The sequence below is a fragment of the Piliocolobus tephrosceles genome, chromosome 17 (assembly GCF_002776525.5).
Source record: "Piliocolobus tephrosceles isolate RC106 chromosome 17, ASM277652v3, whole genome shotgun sequence".
Lineage (NCBI taxonomy): Eukaryota > Metazoa > Chordata > Mammalia > Primates > Cercopithecidae > Piliocolobus > Piliocolobus tephrosceles.
The window spans coordinates 2,951,366-2,959,348 of NC_045450.1; the positions used below are offsets into that span (position 1 = coordinate 2,951,366).

The 7,983-nt window shown below is 52.9% G+C and overlaps 1 protein-coding gene across 13 annotated transcripts in view; it reads left to right on the forward strand.

Moving 5' to 3' along the window:
• NPRL3 (NPR3 like, GATOR1 complex subunit) overlaps positions 1 to 7,983 on the forward strand; it is a 63,970-nt gene that overhangs the window by 34,313 nt on the left and 21,674 nt on the right. The window lies entirely within an intron of this gene.

The window sequence follows — 7,983 nt, forward strand, 5'->3', positions numbered from 1 at the left end:
TGCAGTGGCTGGATCTCAGCTCACTGCAAGCTCCGCCTCCCGGGTTTCATTCTCCTGCCTCAGCCTCCCGAGTAGCTGGGACTACAGGCGCCCGCCACCTCGCCCGGCTAGTTTTTTATATTTTTTAGTAGAGACGGGTTTTCACCATGTTAGCCAGGATGGTCTCGATCTCCTGACCTCGTGATCCGCCCGTCTCGGCCTCCCAAAGTGCTGGGATTACAGGCTTGAGCCACCGCACCCGGCCTTATATTTCTAAAGGAAGTATGGACTATGATTTCTTAGGTTTGAATTGTGCTGGAAAGTTGAAAGGAGACAAAACCTTGGACTGCCTGTTGTGTGATCTGCGGGCTGCAGAGTAGCTCAGAACTTGAGGCAACTCAGCGCCACCTAGTGAATATTAAAGGAGGACAGTAATCTGAGTTTTGGTGAAAAAGGCTCCTAAGCTGTTGTTCATCCCAGGGATGCTGGGAGCTGTTTCTCTGGCAGGGGTCCGGGCAGTAGTATTCTCCCTGTACCCTATCCTTGTCTGGCACTGGCATGGCTCTGCAGCCATCCAGGAGCCCCTCTGGGCTGTGGCCTCTCCTGTGTCCTCATCCCATCAGGTCCATGGTTGGCCTTGAGGGTCTGGTCTGCTGCTGCTCACTCTTCTGCACTAAGAAGAGGAGACTGAGTTTCTGTTACTGATCAGGTGACATAGGATACAGAGCCCCCTTTCTCCTGATGGTGACTTACTGCCAGATCTGGGAAAATCTCAGAACAGAACTGAAAGACCAGAAGCTGTGAGACTTAATGAGGTTAGAGATTGGGGTGGGATTTTTCAAAGAAATTGTTCCTAGTTCCTTCTTTTTTTCTTTTTATTTAAGACAGGGTCTCAATCTGTTGCCAGGCAGGTTGGAGCGCAATCTTGGCTCACTGCAACATCTGCCTCCCAGGCTCAGGTGATCCTCGCATCTCAGCCTCCCGAGTAGCTGGGACTATAGGCGCGCGCCACCACTTCTGATTAGTTTTTGTATTTTTTTGTGGAAATGGGATTTTGCCATGTTGCCCTGGCTGATCTTGAATTCCAGGACTCAAGCAATCTATCCGCCTTAGCCTCCCGAAGTGCTGGGATTATAGGATGAGCCACCATGCCTGGCCCCCAATTGCTATATTTATTTATTTATTTGAGATGGAGTCTTGCTTTGTCACCCAGGCTGGAGTGCAATGGCACGATCTTGGTTCACTGCAACCTCTGTCGCCCAGGCTCAAGCAATTCTCCAGCCTCAGCCTCCTGAGCAGCTGGGATTACAGGCGCCTGCCACCACGCCCGGCTAATTTTTGTATTTTTAGTAGAGATGGGGTTTCTGCATTTTGGCCAGGCTGGTCTTGAACTCCTGACCTCGTGATCCGCCAACCTTGGCCTCCCAAAGTGCTAGGACTATAGGCGTGAACCACCGTGCCCAGTCCCCAGTTGCTATTTTAATTAGAGCTGGGGTTATGGTGTGGCTGAATAGCCTGGTGGCCCTGTCCTGCAGGACCTAACGTCTGTGAATGTAGTCTGGGAACGTGACTCTCTCAGGAGGCCACCCCAACACTTGTGCCAGACCTAGCACTTGTGTCTCCCTGTGGAGTCCAATGGCCTCAGTGACAGGATGTCACTCATTCATATGACCGTTGAGCTGTGTCTCCCAGGAGTGCAGGGATTTGTCTTCACTTTCTGCAACACAGTCCTACACTCAGCCTGTGGAGGAGCACCGCTCATCCGCTGGGGTCGGTGGAATGTGTGGGTGGGAATAACAGCAGTGTAGATTCGTGGAGTGTGAAGAAGTGATTTGCTGAATGGTTCTCCTAGTTAACAGGACCTGTGGTGGGGAGCGCTGTCCAGGGTCTGGCTGCGTAGGTGGTACTTGATGCAGAGCCTTGCATTGTGAAGTGTCGAGAGCAGGGTTGGTCCCATGGACCCTCTGTGAATATCCTGAGAATTTTCCATAAAAACGAACCTGTAGGCCAGGCGCGGTGGCTCAAGCCTGTAATCCCAGCACTTTGGGAGGCCGAGACGGGCGGATCACGAGGTCAGGAGATCGAGACCATCCTGGCTAACACGGTGAAACCCCGTCTCTACTAAAAATACAAAAACTAGCTGGGCGAGGTGGCGGGCGCCTGTAGTCTCAGCTACTCGGGAGGCTGAGGCAGGAGAATGGCGTAAACCCGGGAGGCGGCGCTTGCAGTGAGCTGAGATCCGGCCACTGCACTCCAGTCCCGGCGACAGAGCAAGACTCCGCCTCAAAAAAAAAAAAAAAAAAAAACGAACCTGTATATAAACTTTGTTTGAAATGTCAAGGCGGGCTGTTTGGAACCCACATAGATCTTTTGGGTTATGCGGCATCCCACTACGTAGAGTAGGAAGCTGGGCCCATCCGTGGGACCAGAGGATGCAGAGGTGTGTGGGATAGCTTCAGAGGTCCTGTCCAGTTCTAAGGTTAGGAATGGATACTTTCTCAGAGGCTAAAAGCTGAGGGGACTAGAGTAAGCGGGTGCACATTTCTGTCTTGGAGATAAACGGCGAGAGTGTGTTTGAAGCCAGCCATCCCCTTTTGCACAGTCATTGTCAGGATGCAGGGCTTTGGTTGGGGCACCTATCTCCTGTCACAGACTGGGCTGGGCCCTCTTGGCTGGCCCAGAGCTGTGTGAGGGGCTGGATAAGCCTTGAGGAGGACAGTGGTTTCCTCCAGAGTGTTTTCAGACCAAACCATTAAACACCTTGCAAACAGAAGTATAAGCTCGGCGGGAAACCTTTCAGGGCCCAAACCCTACTTTGGCTGAGCGCTCTTGTCTTAAAGCTGTAGACTTAAAAACAGGGGCAAACCTTTCTCTTCCCTCCTCTTAACAGACTTTAGTGCAGCTCCTGGTTTACCCTCTTGCTGTGGGGGATTTACAGGCTGGAGGCTGGGCCGGCACATTTGCAGAGCAGTTGTCCCTCTGACATGTTTAGGGAATTTGCCCAGGTCTGCCCATGGCTCTTGGGGCCCTCCAGGTGGCAGCACTTGTCACCGCTCTAGGGAGCTGGGTTAGTTCATAAAGAAGCACCAGCCTCAGTGCAGAGTGCTCTGAGGGAGAAAGCAGCAGGTGGGTGAGCTGATGCCTGGGAAAATGGAGTAAAGTCCACGTGGAAATTAGAGGAACCACCAGCGCGTGTCTCTGCCAGAGGAGAGGGCCCCATGCCAGTGTACAAAACAGACCGCATGACTGTAGCTCCAAGGACAGCTGACATGGTGAGGGCAGCAGAGATGACCAAGCTGGGAAGTCACTGGAAGAACCTTGATGTGTTCTCCCTCTTGCCCTCATTTCTTCATACCCATAGCTGGCACTTGTTCCTGGCTTTCCATGAGGTGTGTTCCAAGCCCCTGTTCCTTTTCCTATAACTCTCTCCAGTTTCTAATGCTCCATACAATTTGATTACAATTATGTGTCTTTTTAAAACACTTTAATTTCAATTTTTTTTGAGACAGGGTCTCGCTCTGTCACCCAGGCTTGAGTGCAATGGCACAATCTCGGCTCTCTGAAACCTCTGCCTCCTGGGTTCAAGTGATTCTCCTGCCTCAGCCTCCCAAGTAACTGGGATTATAGGTGCGTGCCACCACACCTGGCTAATTTTTTTTTTTTTTTTTTTGAGATGCAGTTTTACTCTTGTGCCCAGGCTGGAGTGCAATGGCACGATCTTGGCTCACTGCAACCTCTGCCTCCCGGGTTTGAGCGGTTTTCTTGCCTTAGCCTCCTGAGTAGCTGGGATTACAGGAATGCACCACCACACCCAGCTAATTTTGTATTTTTAGTAGAGATGCGGTTTTTCCATGTTGGTCACGCTGGTCTCAAACTCCCGACCTCAGGCGATCCACCTGTCTCGGCCTCCCAAAGTGCTGGGATTACAGGCTCAGTGAGCCACCGCACATAGCCAATGTGTCTTTCTAAAAAATTTTAATTTCAATTTTTTTTTGAGACACAGTCTTGCTCTGTCACCCAGGCTGGAGTGCAGTGGTGTGATCTCAGCTCACTGCAACCTCCGCCTCCCGGGTTAAAGTGATTCTCCTGCCTCAGCCTCCGAAGTAGCTGGGATTACAGGTGCCTGCCACTATACCCGGCTAATTTTTTTTTTTTAGATGGAGTTGCACTCTTGTTGCCCAGGCTGGAGTGCAATGGCACGATCTCAGCTCACTGCAACCTCCACTTCTACCTCTGCCTCCCGGCTTCAAGTGATTATCCTGTCTCAGCCTCCTGAGTAGCTGGGATTACTGGCATGCGCCACCACGCCCAGCTAATTTTGTACTTTTAGTAGAAACGGGGTTTCTCCCTGTTGGTCAGTCTGGTCTGGAACTCCTGACCTCAGGTGATCCGCCCGCCTCAGCCTCCCAAAGTGTTGGGATTACAGGTGTGAGCCACCACACCCGGCCTAATTTTTGTATTTGTAGTAGAGACGGGGTTTCACCATGTTGGCCAGGCTGGTCTTGAACTCCTGACCTCAAGTGATCTGCCCACCTGGCCTCCCAGGTTTTGGGATTACAGGCGTGAGCTGCCACACTCGGCCAATTATGTGTCTGTCTTCTGTTTTTTCTTTTTTGAGGCGGAGTCTCACTCTGTCGCCCAGGCTGGAGTGTAGTGGCGCGATCTCGGCTCACTGCAAGCTCCGCCTCCTGGGTTCACGCCATTCTCCTGCCTCAGCCTCCTGAGTAGCTCGGACTACAGGCGCCGCCACCACGCCTGGCTAATTTTTTTGTATTTTTAGTGAGATGGGGTTTCACCGTGTTAGCCAGGATAGTCTTGATCTCCTGACATCGTGATCTGCCTGCCTCGGCCTCCTGAAGTGCTGGGATTACAGGCGTGAGCCACTGTGCCCGGCCTACGTGTCTGTCTTGATGCCACCAAATGAAGCCCCCAACGTGCAGAGCAGCCAAGTTGTTTTCTTCCCTGCTGCACTCCAAGTACCTAAGCCGGTGCTGGGAGCCACAGCACTTGTCATAAGGCCTTACTGTGCTCCTAGGTGGAGCAAGGACAGCTACCTTTGAAACGATAGGAGCCTCAGTATTCTGATTCTGTGGTGTCCCAACAGCCACTTTGAGCTGCATCCTAAATAGGACAGAAACAGAAAGGTCTTGGGTGGGGGCAGTGGCTCATGCCTGTAATCTCAGCACGTTGAAAAGCCAAGGTGCCCAGGAGTTTGAGACTAGACTGGGCAACATAGTGAGACCCCGTCTCTTAAAAAAAAAAAAATACCCGGGCATGGTGGTACATGTCTGTAGTCCCAGCTACCTGGGAGTTTGTCTTGAGCCCGGGAGATTGAGGCTACAGTGAGCGGAGATGGCACCACTGCACTCCAGCCTGAGCAACAGTGAGACCCTGTCTCAGAAGAAAGAAAAAAAAAATAGGCCGTTTGTTTCCAGTGGCCCTCCATTCTGACCCGGATGGTGACAGCACAGTGCATGGGGCCACCTCTCGCTTGTGCTTTCTTCCCTGTTGCATACGGATGCCAAGATCCTAACTAATGCTCACTCAAGTTGAGTAACTAACCTGGATCCCCTGGACAAATCTCTCCTGGTATGATCTTTAATTCCTTAGAGGCTGGGACATTTCTCAGGGTTTGATATGAGTTTTTCACCCTGCAAAGACCCTGACCAAAGAGAGGTAAGGTTCTGGGAGCCTCTGCTGCTCTGACATACTTGGTTAGCATGCAGTTCTGGAAGAAGCTGAGACTGGTGCCCTCCTCTGGGACCTTGGGGCTGTGGTGGTCTCTCAGCACCCATATTGATGTGTCCTGAGAGACGTTGGAGGGGCCGTTGGTACCTTCTGGCCTGGGGCAGCCAGAAGTCTGGCCAAGCCTCCCGGACTTAGCCGGATGTGAGTGTGTTGGCCTGTCCTGCCAACTGGGAGCTGAGAATAGCGGAATAGGGTCAGGGGGTGATGGGAAAAGCACCAGCTGGCTGCTCTCCTGGGTGGTGGGGCAGTAAACAGAGGAAACATGATGGGGGGAGGTGCTGTAGAAATGGGCAGTTTGGAGAAGAACTTGTGTGTGTTTTGCTTCTATTTTAGAACTGGTGTCACTGTGAGGCTTTACAGGCTGTGTTCCCCGTGCAGGACACAAGGAAGGTGCCGGCTACTTCGAGTGGCCAGGCCTTGGCAAGAGTCGGTGGAGATCCCACTCCTGGTGCCTGGAGCCCCCGGGGATGTGGCGAAGGCCAGCTGCAGACAGCTTTGCTCGAGTCGTTGCATCGCCTCTGTGTCACAGAGCAAGTGCTGTTGGCTCTTTTTTTTTTTTTTTGAGACGGAGTCTCGCTCTGTCGCCCAGGCTGGAGTGCAGTAGCCGGATCTCAGCTCACTGCAAGCTCCGCCTCCCGGGTTCACGCCATTCTCCTGCCTCAGCCTCCCGAGTAGCTGGGACTACAGGCGCCCGCCACCTCGCCCGGCTAGATTTTTGTATTTTTTTTTTTTAGTAGAGACGGGGTTTCACCGTGTTAGCCAGGATGGTCTCGATCTCCTGACCTCGTGATCCGCCCGTCTTGGCCTCCCAAAGTGCTGGGATTACAGGCTTGAGCCACCGCGCCCGGCAACTGTTGGCTCTTATTTAAGGCACAGGGGCTTTGTGGTGAGCGGTGGAGCGGGGTGGGGGCCTTGGTTTCTCCATCAGGGAGTGTTAGAAGCTCCTGGCGAAAACAACTCCTCCCTGGTTTTGTGTGGTTCCCCCAGGGGATGACGGGGCTGCATCCGCAGTGTGGAGCCCGTTCTTGGGGCAGGGCTTCCTGGGGAAGACCGTGCACACAGGGAGGGCACTGTGTTCTTGAGTTCATTCAGGAAATGCAGCTCTGTGCCTCCATGCCTGACACAGTTTACAATGTGTAGAGAGCAGAGAATGGAACCCACAAACCCCCTCCTCAGGAGTGAGTTCTGGTTGGGGAGACAGCATTAGGCAGCAGGTCAGGGGTTGGCGTGCCCGTGCAGTGGGCTTGGTGTCAGGGATGGCTTCACGGAGAATGTGACACTTGAATGGAGACCGATGGAGTAAAGGAGCCTTGGTGTCTGCAGAGAGTTCGTGGGCAAGGGCAAATGCCAGGGCCCTGAGCACAGCTGGACCTGAGGGACTGGGCACCGGAGGTGAGGTCACAGGAACGTAGGTGTTGCAGGCCCATGGCTGGGCCTGTCCAGGTGGGAGTGTGGGGAGGGATAGGCAGAGGGGCCAGTGCTCTGGGTGTCTTGGGCCTGGTGGTGCTGAAAAGGCCTGAATTTTGGACATCCCTGCAGGTGGAGCAGACGGGATTTGCTGATGGTTTAAAGTGGATTGTGAAAGAAATAAGGCATCTGGGATGGTGTTGCTATGTTTGGCCTGAGCAAGCTTTGGGACCTGAAAGAACCAAGTTGCTGTTACTGATAGAATGTGCAGTGAGAGGGTTTCCGTGGTAATGAAGTGTTGGGGCTGGCTAGGACAGTTGGCTTGTGGTGATCACTTGGTATCCACATGCACTGGAACTGGGGTGCTGTGGGCATCTGCAGAGTGCAGGGAGGTGGGCACTGTGTGCTTCTCACTGGAACACTCTGGGGGGACTTGGCACTCCTTCCCTGCCCTCCTCTCCCTCTGAGACAGCCACTGCTCTGCCTGGACGTGCACTTGTGACTGGGTCTTCATAAGGTGTGCAGGGCAGGCCGATTCACAGGGAGGATGCATTCTGGGTATTGGGTGTCTGTCAGGGGTCTGGACGGGCAGGGGCCTGAGTTAGAGTGCCTCTAGTGCACTGAGCCTCCAGGACAGGGCGATGGCTTCTCTCAAGCCCTGGCAGTCTGGTTGGACTACAGATTCCAGGACTAGCCAGAAATATATTTCTTCTTTTTTTTTTCCTCCTCCTCCTCCTCCTCTTCCTCCTCCTCCTCCTCCTTTTTCTCTTCTTCTTCTTCTTCTTCTTCTTCTTCTTCTTCTTCTTCTTCTTCTTCTTCTTCTTCTTCTTCTTCTTCTTCTTCTTCTTC